The following is a 15,782-nucleotide window of genomic DNA, read 5'->3' as shown; positions in this document are numbered from 1 at the left end:
CCCTTAAAACTTTAGAACTAAAACCTCTGCAAGATTGTCCTTGATAATCTTTTCATGGCAATAAAAGCCCTGACGAAGAGTCAGGGCGTTGTTATCAGAGAGACTAAACGCCTGCAGACTACAACTTTCCCAGGACAAAAATATTCAAGTTTGCCTCCAAACCTCTTCAAGATATAAACTAACCATTCCAAGAAGTAGTTTTTTCATTCCTACTGTTACTCTAAATTGTCTGAGAGGCAAATATAGCTTTTTTTCTAAATTAAGATATGTTATTATTGGACTTTTGTTTAATTCTAAGCCAAAATATACCCAAACTCCCACTACATTCCTTGGAAGCCCTAGATGCTGTTGAAGTGCTCTCTTGGCCACATCTCACTCCTTTAGGAGTCAGCACTCTCCATCTGTATCCTCTTGGGGACCACGAAAGGGAAAACAGCCTCTGTGACTTCTCCAACCAGGTGGGTCAGATTAGCTTTACAGTCCACTTACAGGGAGGCTAACAAAGCTCCTCTGTGGGTGTTTGAGCACATTTTACAAAACTGCTGATGACCTCATGAGCCAAAGAAACCAGGTCTCACATTGTGGACTAAGCCTAAATATTAATACTACTTTATATTTATGTAGTGTCTTTTTTCCAAGGAACTCCAGCCTCTTTACAGACATTATGTCACTAATCCTCAAAGCATCCCTGTTTGGTACATGGCAAATATTATCCCCCTCCCTTTTTTTTTTTTTTTTACAGTGATGGAAACTTGCAAGTTGGTGATGGAACTCAGCCCCCTGGTTCTTAGTCTATGCACTATACCATAAAAAAAGTCAGACGAATACTTTTTCAAGCTATTCATTGCTTCTTGGGTGGGATTTAAGAGGATGTCTTGGCTTGTATGCCTTTCAGTTTTCAGTGTCCCTAGCTTCTATGATCCTCTTTTTCTTCTTCATTGTAAGTCAAGCATGTTCAAGCATATTTATTTTCCACTGTTGCATTTATGGGAACACTAGAAGTTTGTAGCTGAAATTTGAAGTGAAAGACTTTGGTATTGAATATGTAATTTCACTTATCACTCAGAGATCCCTTATACTTCTCATAACCTAAAAGAAATTAGATTTTTTTAAAAAAAATTCACCATGCCAGTTTAGAGCACATTTCATTTATAGCAATCACATTTTCACCAAAACTGGGTAATGTTCAACTAAATACAACCAATTTGTATTGAATTATTAACATGTACCAGATATTGTACCAAACATTTTCAAACACATGATCTTATTTTACATATATTAATACATATGTAATATTCCATGTGAACCTGTTAGATTTAATTCTTAAGTGTATAAACACTCTCCTAGAGTAGGGCAAAGGAAAAAAAATGAGGCATTAATAGAAATATGGCCTCAGTTGCTATATCCAAAAAAAATAAAAATAAAAATAAAAGAGCTCCCTCAATTCTCTCAGTGGAAATCCCCAGTGTAAATATTTCCACAAAAGAGGAAAATGTGAGTAACTTCTAAAAATCACCAAGAGTTAGCTTCATATCCACAAAGTTAAAAAAAAAAAAAAAAAACTTAAAAGTTTGGTTCCTACATAATTAACAACTATACAAAGCATAAAGAAGAGAATAAAACAGCCATATCTAAGGATGACAAATATTTCTTGATTTCACTTGGTTAGACCCTTCCTAATCAGGATTATTAAAACCAGGAATTATGAACTATAGTGGTATAGCTCGCTCGCTTGCTCGCTCGCTCTCTTTCTTTTTCTTTCTCTTTCTTTCTTTCTTTTTCTTTCTTTCTTAATTTCCTCTCCTTTTCCTTTTCCTTCCTTCCTTCCTCCCTCCCCTCCCCTCCTGCCCTCCCTCCCTGTCTCCTTCCCTCCCTTCCTTCCCTCCCTCCCTTCTTCCCTTCCTTCCCTCCCTCCCGCCTCCTTCCCTCCCTCCCTGCCTGTCTCTCTCTCTCTCTCTCTCTCTCCCCCACCCCTTCTCTCTTTCTCTTTCTTTCTTTCTTTCTTTCCAGGGGCTTGCTCTGTCACCCAGGCTAGAATGCCATCCACAGGTCACTGCGGCTTTGACTCTCTGGGCTCCTGCGATCCTCCCACCTCAGGCTTCCAAGGAGCTGGAACTACAGTGCATGCCACCACTCCTGGCTAATATTTGTATTTTTGGTAGAGATGGGGTTTCACCATGTTGCCCAGGTTGATCTCAAACTCCTGAGCTCAAGCAGTCTGCCCAATTTGGCATCCAAAAGTGCTGGGATTACAGGCATGAGCCACCGCTTCTGACCCTGTAGTGGTAAAACTTTAGTCACAAAAATCAGTTTCACATCTCATTTAAAAATTCTTTTATGTGAACTACTGTCATGTTTTTTAAATTGGTGGACATCTGTAGCTTCGCTGAATTAGATAATGCCAGTGAAATGAGAGACAATGGGGAAAAATTAGAAAAGCTCTTCTAAATAAGGCAGAGAGTTTCAACTTTTAATCATCGAATTTTGAAAGCCCTCAGAATAAAAACGTACCATATGCCCTGCCATAATACTGTTCCACTCTGCTCTCTGGCCCAGCTAGATTCGAAATAGCCCTACATTTCTAAGTAAATAGTGCTTAATGTGAAACTGAGAAGTCCTACCACATCATGGAAAATATTTATAGGTTGGAAAATATGTATATTATGTCATACTTTAGGTATATAATCTAGCCATATTCTGTAGCGTAGCTTTGCTGCAGTTTGTATTTAACAACCTTGAGTTTTTAAGAAAACATATTTGTATATTCCAAATGTTTGGTTTATCTTTCATAGGAAATATTAGCCAAAAGGAATACCCTGTATTTCAAGTAAAAACTTAGTGATAGGTTAATTTAAAAAGTGTTAGTTGAAAATGGAATGTTTGCCCTATCAGGGTTGCCATGCATGACTGACTGTGCTGATTGTGCACTGCATAATTCCAGGGATACCTAAAACATAGACAGAAATGTGAATGGCACCCCCTGGGGTTGAGCAACGCCTGGCAGCCCTGATTTTAAGTAAATAGTAAAGCTTTTGAAAATGCTCTTTTTTTTTTTTTTTTTTTTTCTGATTCACTACTGAAGACCAGTTGTGAGCTGCAGGAGGGCTTTTATTATTTTTCCTACTTTTTTGTGTATATGCAAGGTCTTTAGTTTTTTCCTCTCCATGTTGGTTCCAAAAGACTTCCTTACTGACTGAGCTTCAGCACACTGCTCTGGCATTCTCCCAGTTCTAAGTTTTCATGAGTCAGGGAAAATGTGTGCACTCTGAAAAGAAGCTTGTCAGACATGCTCAGCCAGCCCAGGGCTAATTTATGAAGTCCCTCTCTCCATTCTTTTCCATCCACATTCTTACAGCCTACTGCTTGTATCTTTATTTAGCCCTGACTTCATCCTACCTGTGTTGGATGTTAGAGTTTGTTGTTTACATATCTGTGTTCCTTACTACCTTGAACTCTACTGCCCACCCCTGCTGTTCTGCTGCCATTGTGCCCTGCCCTTATCACCACCATAGCACTTAGCATGGTGCCTTGAATCTTCTGTTTGCCTGGCCCTCTTCTTTTACCTTTCCATTCTTTGGTTTTCTTTCATTTTCTTTAGTCAGGAGGAAAATACGTATTCTCTACATGGGGAGAATAACTGGAGGAATGGGAAGAAAGCTCACCTCCATAAAAGACCAAGAGTGGCGCTGCAGATAGGTCTGTTACTTGGTCACAACCCTCCATTTCCTCATTTACTCTTACTGTGGCCGGGCCTAGCCCAGATTTAATAAAACAACTTGAAGAGAGTGATATCATGAATTTTATACCAGTTTTAAGTTTTTAGTGATGCAGTTGATTTTGAAATGACAACAGTACAGATGGTTTTTGCAAGAATGTAAAAGAAACTGGTAACAGTGGTTGTCTTTTAGAAGGGGACTTGAATGGTTCTGGGACAGCAGGGAGAGTTTCATTATATACCTGTATATTACCTTTTGAATTGCATATTATGTAAATGTATTAGCCGTTGAAACAGATATATAAAACTAACAAAAATGGAAGCAATTAAATAACTATACTTGAACTAAGTTGATGCTGTAGAAAATTCTGTTAATTACAGCAAAGTGTTTGAATATATTTTTTCAAAGCTAGATCAGGAAGAGGAGAGGTATGATTATTCTCATTTTGTGTTAGAAATTTTAAAAATGTTTCATCATTTCCTGGATAAATATGAAACTTAAGTTTAGGTGTGTGCCCCTCATGTAAAACTTATCCTTTCTCTAAACACTCAACTACTTCTCTTTAGGGGTTTTCTATTTCTCTTCAATTGAATTTAGGGTTAATTTAAAGGGAAAATCTGACTTCTTAGTGACTGTATCTTGCAACTCTGCCTCTGCCTTGTATGGAGGAACTTTACTGGGGATGCCAGAGTTCCTAAGTGTAGTCTACTTTGGTCGCTCCTTCCTGCCAGCAAGAGTAAGCAATTATGACCTGAGGTTTAGATATTGCACCAATAGAGATCTTCCCTCTTAGACAATTTTCATATCAAAGTGGTCTTTTTCTGATATTTTATGGGACCTATCTCTATAGTCATTTCTGTACTTACAGTTATGCTATGTTCCTCTCAACACCTGCTAAAGCACTTATAGAGGCTCATGTTCAAGCAAATGACCTACATAGCAAGTCTGTGAGAAGCAGGGTATTGCATTTCCAATTCTGTATCTATTATCTGTTCATCTCTTTTTTGAAGAATCAGCAAACGTATGTCAAACTTTAGTACATCTAATGACACCATCATGTCATTGCCTGTAAATTTCCTCTATTCATGCCACAAACCAAGAAACAACTTTTTCATTTTTATAATTACTTCAAGTATGCGCTTGAGCGTGTTCATGTATTTAATGTATCCACCTTTAACTACCACAGAATTCATAATTATTTACTCAGGCATTTGAAAGTAAGAAAGTAACTGACATTTTTCTATTGAAAAGCATTTAATAATATTTTAGAATATTTTATAATTTTTAAAAGCCAAATAAACATTATTTTATAAAATGTTCTTTTTTACCATTGCAAATAAAGCAAGATTGCAAGTAAAAAGATTTTTACAATAACATTTTTTATCACTTTGAAATAAAGGGGATAAAAGAGATTGAAGTAATAAACATGTTGATTATTATAACCATGTCAAGTAATAGAAAACACAATTTAAACAATAAACACATTGATATGAAACTTCATATTTTTAATTTAAGTTTGATTATATTTAATACAATTTACACATGAATACATTCTCATAGATAGTTCAAAAACTGCCAATGAGGATATTCCATACCTTTTCCTTTACATTTAAAATACACACACAGGGTGGGCATGGTGGCTCACATCTGTAGTCCCAGCACTTTGGGAGGTTGGCGTGGGCCAATAACTTGAGTCCAGCAGTTTGAGACCAGCGTGGGTAATACGGTGAAAGCCTGTCTCTACCAAAAATACAAAAATTAGCTGGGCATGGTGGTGTGTGCCTGTAGTCCCAGGTACTCGGGAAGCTGAGGTGGGAGGATTATCTGAGACGGGGAGGTCAAGGTGACAGTAAGCCATGGATGGCACCACTGCAACCCAGCCTAGATGACAGAGCGAGACCCTGTCTCAAAATACACACACACATACACGATATGTTGTTTAATATGGCAGCCACTAGCCACATGCAGCTATTGAGCACTTGAAATGTGGCTAGTTTGAATTGAGATGTAGGTATAAAATATACCCTGGAGTGTGAGGATGTACTGCAAAAAAAGAACATAAAAATATCTCCATCATTTTAATATTCACATATTAAAATGATAGTTTTTAATATATTGGGTTAAATTAAATATTAAATTTTAATTTAATCAGCTTCTTCTTATTTTTTAAAATATGGTTCCAGTTTAAAATTATTTATTTGGTGTGTAGTTGTGTCTTGCATTCTATTTCTATTAGACAGTACTGTATATAGGTATATACATGCATGCAAACATTTGATTTGTGGACATCTTTTTTTTTTTTTTCTTTTGATACAGAATCTTGCTCTGTCGCCCAGGCTGGAGTGCAGTGGCGCAATCTCAGCTCGCTGCAACCTCTGCCTCCTGGGTTCAAGCGATTCTCCTGCCTCAGCCTCTAGAGTAGCTGGGATTACAGGCACCCACCATCATGACTGGCTAATTTTCGTATTTTTGTAGGGACAGGGTTTCACCATGTTGGCCAGGCTGGTCCTGACCTCAGGTGATCTGCCCACCTCTGCCTCCCAAAGTGCTGGGATTACAGGCATGAGCCACCACGCCCGGCGATTTGTGGACATCTTAAAATCACAAATGCAATAATATTGTCCTTTTTTTAAATTTACTTTTTTCACTCAATATGCGTCTTATAGATTTTTCCCTATCAGTATACTTAAATGAGCCTCATTCTTTTTAACTGTGGCATAGTAATCCTTAGTATTAAAGTGTTCTAGGTTTATTTCAAGTTTTTGATATTGATGAACATTTAAGTTTTTACTTTTTCTTAGGAACATTGCTTCAGGAATGTCCTTGAACATGACTCTTTGTGCATATATGGAAGCATTTCTCTAGGATAGATACCTAGGGGGCCAGAAGATAATTGAAGTTTTTGATTATCTGGATATAGTCCTGTTCAAAGATTGTATTACCTAAGAAAAGATGCTTATTTTTTATGGTTTCATCATTTTTATAAATCATGTGCTGATTTTCTTTTCTTTTTTTTTTTTTTTTTTTTTTTTTTTTTTGAGACAAGGTCTCACTCTCTTGCCCAGGCCACAGTGCAGTGGCATGATCTTGGCTCACCTCAACCTCTGCCTCCTGGGTACAAGCAATCTTCTGCCACATCAGCCTCCTGAGTAGCTGGGATTACAGGCATGTGCCACCACACCCAGATAATTTTTTAAATTTTTTGTAGAGATGGGGTTTCTCCATGTTGCCCAGGCTGTTCTCAAACCACTGGGCTCAACTAATCTGCCTGCCTCAGCCTCTCAAAGTTCTGGGATTACAGGCATAAACCACCATGCCCGGCCATGTGCTGACTTTTGTTTTTCTTTTTTTTTATTTTTCTTTTTGTGTTGATTTTTTATTGTGGTAAAATATACAGAATATATAAATTGCCATTTTAACAATTTTTAAGGGTACAGTTCAGTGGCATTAAGTGTATTCACATTGTTGTGCAACTGTCACCATTATCCATTTCCAGAAGTTTTTTCATCTTCCCAAACTGAAACTATCCCCATTAAATAATAACTCCTCATCTCCCTCTCCCCATAGCACCTGGCAATCATCATTCTATTTTCTGTCTCTATGAATTTGACTAATCTATATACCTTATACAAGTGGAATTATATAATATTTGCTCTTTTTTGACTGGCTTATTTCACTTAGCATAATGTCCTCAAGGTTCATCCATGTTTGAGCATGTATCAGAATATCCTTCCTTTTAAAGCTTCCTTTTAAAATCTTCCATTGTATGTATATACCATATTTTGTTTATCCATTCATCTATTGATGGACAGGTGGGTTGTTTCTTCCTTTTGGCTATTGTGAATAACGCTGCTATGAACATGGGTGTACAAATACTTGTTCAAGTTCCTGCTTTCAGTCTTTTTGGGTATGTACCCAGCAGTGGAATTGCTGGATAATAAGGTAATTCTATGTTTAATTTTTTGAAGAATTGCTATTTTCCATAGCAGCTGCACCATTTAACATTTCTACCAGCAATGCACAAGTGTTCCAATTTCTCCACATCATCCCCAACTTGTTATTTTCTGGGTTTTTTTAAATAATAACTATTATAATGAGTATGAAGTGGTATATCTTTGTGGCTTTAATTTGCATCTCTGATGATAGTGATATTGAGCATCTTTTCATGTGCTTATTGGCTAATTGCATATCTTATTTAGAGAAATGTCTCTTCAAGTCTTTTGCCCATCTTAAACTCAGGATTTTGTTTGTTTTTTTGTTTGTTTGTATTTTAAGAGACAGGGTCTCACTATGTTGCCCAGGCTGGTCTCAAACTCCTGGGCTCAGGCGATCCTCCTGCCTCAGCCTCCTGAATAGCTGCGATTACAAGTGTGAACCACCATACCCACTAAAATCAGTGTTGTTTTGTTGTTGTTGAGTTGTAGGAATGCTTTATATATTTTGGAGATTAATCCGTTATCAGATATATGATTTGCAAATATTTTCTCTCATTCCATGGGTTGCCTCCTTGATAACAGCATTCTTTGATGCACAAAAGTTTAAATTTTGAAGTCCAATTTACCTATTTTTTCTTTTGCCTTTGTTTTTTGTGTCATATCTAAGAAATCCTTGTTAACTCCAATGTTACGAAGATTTTCCTTATATTTTCTTCTAAGGGTTTTATAGTTTTGGCTCTTAAGTTTAGGTCTTTGATCCTTTCTGAGTTAACTTTTGTGTATGATCTAAGATAAAGGTCCAACTTAATTCTTTTGCATATGGATATTCCGTTTTCTTAACAGCATTTGTTGAAAAGACTATCTTTCCTCATTGAATGTTCTTGGCACATTTGTTGAAAATCATTTGACCATATACATGAAGGTTTATTTCTGGGCTCTTTACTCTACTCCATTGGTCTATATGCCTGTCTTTATGCCAGTACCACACTGTTCTGATTACTGTAGGTTTGTAGTAAGCTTTGAAATCAGGACATGTGAAACCTCCAACTTTGTTTTTCTTATTCAAGATTGTTTTGGCCATTTGGAGATCCTTGAGATCCCACATAAATTTTAGAATGGGTTTTTCTATCTCTGCAAAAAATTTTATTGGGATTTTGACAAAGATTGTGTTGAGTCTGTAGATTGCTTTGGGTAGTATTGACATCTTAACCATATTGTCTTTCAGTCTATGAATGGAGATGTCTTTCCATGGTCTCATCATTTTATACATTTTTTTTTTTTACTTTTTAAAAATTATTATTATACTTTAAGTTCTAGGGTACATGTGCACAACGTGCAGGTTTGTTACATATGTATACATGTGCCATATTTGTGTGCTGCACCCATTAACTCGTCATTTACATTAGGTATATCTCCTAATGCTATCCCCATTTTATACATTTTATATATTACTTAAGAGGGTCTTCCCAATGCTAAAGTTATACATAATGTTTTCTATATTTTGTCTTACTAGATTTGTAGTTTGGGTTTATATATTTGTTTCCTTAAGTTAGCTGGGATATTTCCCCCAGTATGATAACTTTTTCCCATTTTATTGGTACCACCTGAATAGTCTGCCCTTTCCCTGCTAATTGAAATGCCACCTTTTTCTTTTCTTTTTTTTTTTTTTTTTTTTTTGAGACAGAGTCTTGCTCTGTCGCCCAGGCTGGAGCGCAGTGGCCGGATCTCGGCTCACTGCAAGCTCCGCCTCCCGGGTTCACGCCATTCTCCTGCCTCAGCCTCCCGAGTAGCTGGGACTACAGGCGCCCGCCACCTCGCCCGGCTAGTTTTTTGTATTTTTTAGTAGAGACGGGGTTTCACTGTGTTAGCCAGGATGGTCTCGATCTCCTGACCTCGTGATCCGCCCGTCTCGGCCTCCCAAAGTGCTGGGATTACAGGCTTGAGCCACCGCGCCCGGCCGAAATGCCACCTTTTTCATAAACTAAAGCATAGGCTTGTGTTTAGATTTTCTCTTCTATTTCACTGATCCATATATCTACTCTTGTGATATAATTTTTAATTACCTTGATTTTATAGTAGCTTTTAATATCTGGAAGGGGAACTGTTTCCCCTCATTATTCTTCTTTTTCTTTATTCCCTTTATATTTATTATTATTCTTTTTCTTTATTCTTCATTATTCTTCTTTTTCTTTATTCTCTTTATTATTATTATTCCCCTCATTATTCTTCTTTTTTATTATTCTTTCTTTTTAAGGTTTTCCCACATATTTTCTCTTTCACATGACTATTAGAATCAGCCTAACAAGTTCCAACAGACATATTATTGGAATTTTTATTGAGATTACTTTTATTTGATGAATTAATCTTGGGAAACAACATTTTTATAATAATATGCCTTCGTGTTTTGAGGAAACATTATTTCTAGTATCTATATTCCTATTATCACCATAATCCCTGATAAAATTTCTATTTACTTGTATAATATTCAAGATTGTCATGTAGAATAGCTCTGTCCAATAGAACTTCCTGTGATAATAAAAATGTTCTGTATCTGTGATGTCAAATAGGTAGCCACTCACCACATGTGGCTATTGAGCACCAGAAATGTAGCTAATGCAACTGAGGAAGTAAATTTTAAGTTTTATTTCATTTTGATTAATTTAAATATAAATGGCCACATGTAGCTAATAGCTATCATATTAGACAGTACGGCTTTTGAATGTATGAATAACTGTGTAACTGAACACTTTTGTAAGTAGTAGAGGTAGTGTAGCAAAGAATTATTGATACCTACTGTGTGAAAGACATTGTGTAAAGCATTGCAGAGAGGCAAAAGGCCATAAAATTAATACACATGAATTCCTAAATAAAAATCCAATCCCAGGTATAGGGCAATTTGTTTACAAATATTTATGTTGTCAGAAACATTCAGTTACAAAAATGTAGTGTGGATATTCATTAGAAAGAAAGTTCATGTCAGATTAAAAGAGCAAGAGAGGGTTTGTGGATGAAGTACTGTTAGACATTGGCCTTGAAGGAATTATTCAAAATTTAAAAGAAAGAAAGTAATGGAAGATTTCTGTTTTCTTAAATCTAGAGGAAATAGAGAAGAGGGAAAAGAATGTGGTATGTTTGGAGGATTAGTTCCCTTGGTTGCTGTAATAAATTACAAGTTTGGTGGTTTAAAACAACAAAAATGTATTCTCTTACAATTCTAGAGGCCAGAAGTCCAAAAGCAGTATCAGTGGCCTGAAATCAAGATGTCAGTAGAGCCATACTCCCTCTGGGGCTCTAAGAGAAGTTCTATTCTTTGCCTCATCCAGCTTCTAGTAGCTGCTGGTATTCCTGGTCACAATAGTCTCTGACCCTATTGTCACATTTTCTTCTCTTCTGCCTGTGTTCACATCTCCCACTGCCTCTGTCTTACAAGGATACATATGACTACATTTAGGGTCCACCTGGATAATTAAGAAGAACTCTCCATTTCAAGATCCTTTATTACATCTGTAGAGACGTCCCCCTTTTATATTTTTGCCATGTAAGGTCACATTCACAGGCTCCAGAATTTAGGACATGGACATCTTTTGGGGCCTGTTTTTCAGTGTACCACAAGTATCCAATTTGCCTGGAGCTGGGGATTCCTGTGGCAGTAGGAATTATGATAACTGTCAGTCACTGAATGACTTGCACATGTGAGAGGTTATACCGAGTTCTCTATCTGTGCTATTCCATTTACTCATTACAAGAACACTGTGTAGGCATTAGGAAACAAGGGATGAATCTAAGGTGACTGTTTTCCACCTTTGATGACTGGGAAATGATGATTTACAGAAATTGTAGAGTCATGAGGAAAAATTGGTTACAAAGGAAAAACAATAAATTTGACTTTGGTTTTGTTTAGTTTGAAGTCCCAATAGGCTGTGCCCAAGGAAAGATCAACCCCAAATAGAAGCTTAAGGATGCTACAAAGAATTCTTATAGACCATTCTGTAATTTCTTACCTTGTTTTCCCCTTTGGGTTGAAGAAACAAATTTTAAGGAGCACTAAACTTGAAATCAGGAGACCTGGGTTCAAAACTTGCACTTACTAAATGTGTGAACTGGATAAGTCATTTCACTTCTCTGAGCTTCAGTTTCTACATCTGTACAAGAAGAATAAACACTCCCCCTCCCATCACACACAGTTATTGTGAGGAATAAATGACATAACATATAGAATTTTTTAGTATATAGTATGTTGTAAGCATTCAAATGTTTAATTTGAAGGTATTATGTCTTAAAGCTATCTGGATCCTAAGTAAAAGTCTACATTATTTTTACAAATCTATGATCAACTGCTTTTCCCATTGTCCAAATGACCATTTTATACTTTTACCACTTAAGTGTTTTAAGTGCCACCCAACACCAATTTACTCCCTTTCTAGGCAGATGACCTAAACTCTACTTCATAGAAATAATTAAGGCCATGAAACATAAATCATTCAACATTTTGCTCTCATATTTAAATGTTTACCTATATCGGTATCCACTTTACCTCATTCCTTTGGACCTCAGAAGAAGTAATATTCTTTCTTTTGTCCAAGTGAATACTTCTTTTGATATATGCCCTTGATGCAATTTCCTTCATCCTTAGCTCCAGATCACATAGTCAATGCCTGGTGGACATCTTCATTTGGATATCTCATTCCAACTCGGAATCTTGAAAACAGAGTCAGTTGTTTCTTCATCCATCCTTCTTACCATGTTCCTACCTCCTACTCCCTCAACTTCTATTTCCCATCTTGGTCACTGGCATTACCAGAAACTTGGGTAATTTTTGTCATGTTTTACTCCTTTCTTTCCTTTACTATACCTGTGCTTATTCCAATTAATGATCAAGTCATGGTAGGGCTCAGGTTCAGGCGTTCATTCTGTCTCTGCTGAGCCCTTTATCCTTTTAATGTTCTCCCTCTAACTTTACTGTGGCTTTTGGTCTTGCTCAGATCATTCCTTTTCTGAAGTAGCCTCATTGCTTCTCATCTTACTCCTCTTCAATTCACCCTTCACACTGCTGCCATAGGGATCTTTCTAAAACAGACCTACTCTTGGAACCCTTCGGGGTATTCCATTACAAACTCCCATTACAAAGTCCAAACTTTAAAGAATGACATTGTCTGACCTAGCCCACCACTCCCACACCCTTCCTGTTAGCCCCATTGAACTATACCCAATTCCCCAGAGGTATCCTGCTTTATATCCCTGTACCTGTACTCCTTCTGTCTAAAATATGTTATTTGCAACCCCATTTCCTAATGCTGTTTGCCTGGTGAATGTCTGCTCATCTTGCATTACTTAGTTCAAGCTTCATATCCCCTTTGAAGCCTTGCCAGGCCTCCTCAGAAAGAACTGATAAGATCTTTTTGGAACCCCTGCTGTACCCTATACATGACTCTGTCATTTCCTCTGTAACCTGTTTGTTTCCCTGTACCAGGCCTTCTTTGAGGACATGAAGTGTCTTGATCAGCTTTGTATCTTTAGTGTTTAACACAATGTCTGGCACAGAGAAGGTGCTCAAAAAACATTTGTCAAATAAGTGAATTAATTATAAAACTTTTAAAGTCATATGATACCTTAGAGAAGTGGGTAAGGGAGAACTTACGTAATAACTTTTGGAGATAAATGGAAATATCTGATTATGAGCCTAAGAAGAATACACATTTACCTCCTAAATAGAGATAGTCATGGTCCAGAACTCTGGTCACAAACTACAGAAGATAAGAAATTAATTGAATGGGCAAACCCCTCACAAGTCCCAGTAAAACATGAGACATTTCCCAGTGTGCTCTTGATGTGATTTCCTCCATCCTTAGATCCAGCTCACATAGTCAATGCCTGGTGAACATCTTCATTTGGGTATCTCACATCCAGTTCAGAATCTTATAAACAGAGTCAATTATTTCTCCATCTATCTTCCCCATCATGCTCCCTCTTCCCACTCCATCAACTTCTTCTATTTGTAACCTTGGTCAATGGCGTTACCACAAACTTGGATAATTCTTGTCATGTTTTACTCCTTTCTTTCCTTCACTGTACCAACATATCAAGAAAGCTTACAGCTCCACTGGTGTTGAAGGTAAGTATTCTCTCAAAGCATTTGCTTTCTTACTGCTTATTCATCACAATGTTAGCATAAACTGCATTTATATTAACGGCATTTATTTTATAATTACTGTTGATCTCCCTTTCATTGTGCCAAAAATATAAATGTTAAGTGAATCAAAACATCAGTGATATAACTTACTTTTAGGGACATAGATCCTCTGAACCATAGAAGTCTTTGATCTGGAAACTGCCAAATCCAAAGATTCTAGACATAAACTTAACTACAAATTTATACTGGTGAGGACTGGTTTTCTCAAGAGAAAACATTTTGCCAGATCTGACTTGAAAAATAATTTTGAAGTGAGCAAAATTCACTACACTCACCCCAGGCACAAAACCTCATTATATTTCCTGGCTGCCTGGGGCTGCCCTCTCCCTTGGTTCCCCGTGCAGGTCTACCTCCTCACACAAAACAAGTACTGTGCCCCGAACTGCCCTTTCCGTGTCACAACATATCTGTCCTTTTTCCAAAGCCTGTGAGGTTCTGCTTTTGGTAGGCTGACACTTGGAGACCACTTGGTAAATTTACTTACACTAATATCATATTGAGTAAAAATTTCAGGGGAATTTGCATTTTTAACAGGAGTATGTTGAATGCATAATACCTAACCCTGAGAGTCAATCTAATAAAGGGACATTTCCCACCATCTCATATATTTTCCATGTCTTTTCACGTTTCATTGTCTTTAAACATATTGAACTTTCTGCCTAGAATAACCTCCCCCTGCTCCCACCACCATTTCCAGTCTGGTGAACTGCTGCTCTTCCTTCAATACTCAGCTCAATGTCTCTCTTCTAAGGAGCCTTCTCTAAATTCCCAAGCCTGAGTTGGTCACTCCCTCTTGACTTCTATAAAACTTCGTGTACTTGTCTCAATTTCTTTAATCTTTTATTCGCTCTTCACATGACTTCAAAGTGATTTCCACCCTCACCAATCCAATGCACTCAGTAAACCCCATGTGGTGAAATCAAGTGGACATATTTGAGTCCTCATCTTCCTTGCCCTCTCAGCAACACCTGACACTGTTGACTACCATCTTTTAATTTTTCCACTCCCTCTCCTTAAAACCCCCTTCCCCTGGCTTTCTCAACATTACAGTCTGCTAATCTTTTATCTCTCTCTTTCTCAGTCTCCTTTGTTGGCTCATCCTCTAACTAATCTCTAGATGTTGGATTTCCTTAGGCTATGTCCTGATCTCTTTCCCTTCCCACACTCTGATCTTTCAATAAGCAAACTCTCCCACACCCATGGCATTAATTATCCTCCTTATGCTTATGACTTTCAAATTTACATCTCCAACCCAGACCTCTTTCCTGAACTTCAGACTTCTACATATAGCTACCAATTCAACGTGTCCACCTGGAGGTTTTGTAGGCACTCCAAACTCAACAGGTTCAAAACTCCCATTCTTCTCAACCTGAGAGAACAGCACCTCCATCCATGCAGTTAACCAAACTAGAAACAGGGAAGTTATTATTGACCCATCTATCTCTCTCTTACCATGATATCCAACTGGCCATCCTTCTGACTCCACCTCCCAAATATATCTCTCAATTTTAACTTTTCTCCATCTCCACTGCCATGCAAGTTACCATCTGTGTACCACTATAACAGACTGTATCTGCTTGATGTCTCCAATACATTTCTACCCTGCAAGCAGAGTGCTCTTTGAAAATTCATTCATCAGAAAGTATTTATTGAGCTTTTACTATGTCAAGGCACTTGCTAGATGTTAGTGATACAAATGTAACCAACACATGCATGTTCCTAATCTCCTAGAACTCCACATAGTTCTATGATTGGGCGACCTAACTTATTTGGGATGGAGAGAGTTTCTCTGAGGAAATATTTTTTTTTATCTGAGATCTGAAGAATGAGTAGGAATCAACTGGCAAAAAGGGAGGGCAGTGGAGGGTAAAGAACATTTTAGGCAGAAGGAACATCATGTGCAAAGGTTTAGAATCAAGAGGAAGCAAGGTATGAGAAGCA

At 37.3% G+C, this 15,782-nt stretch overlaps 2 protein-coding genes across 3 annotated transcripts in view; one reads left to right on the top strand and one right to left on the bottom strand.

Moving 5' to 3' along the window:
• Nucleotides 1-15,782, bottom strand: part of ASCC2 (activating signal cointegrator 1 complex subunit 2) — a 402,689-nt gene that overhangs the window by 362,269 nt on the left and 24,638 nt on the right. The window lies entirely within an intron of this gene.
• The window catches only part of HORMAD2 (HORMA domain containing 2), a 92,238-nt gene that overhangs the window by 71,493 nt on the left and 4,963 nt on the right, over nucleotides 1-15,782 (top strand). The gene's annotated exons all lie outside the window — the stretch shown is intronic.

This window comes from Macaca thibetana, chromosome 10 (genome assembly GCF_024542745.1).
Source record: "Macaca thibetana thibetana isolate TM-01 chromosome 10, ASM2454274v1, whole genome shotgun sequence".
Classification (NCBI taxonomy): Eukaryota; Metazoa; Chordata; class Mammalia; order Primates; family Cercopithecidae; genus Macaca; species Macaca thibetana.
The sequence above is the reverse complement of the archived record's forward strand: the minus strand, read 5'-3'. Positions and strand labels throughout refer to the sequence as shown.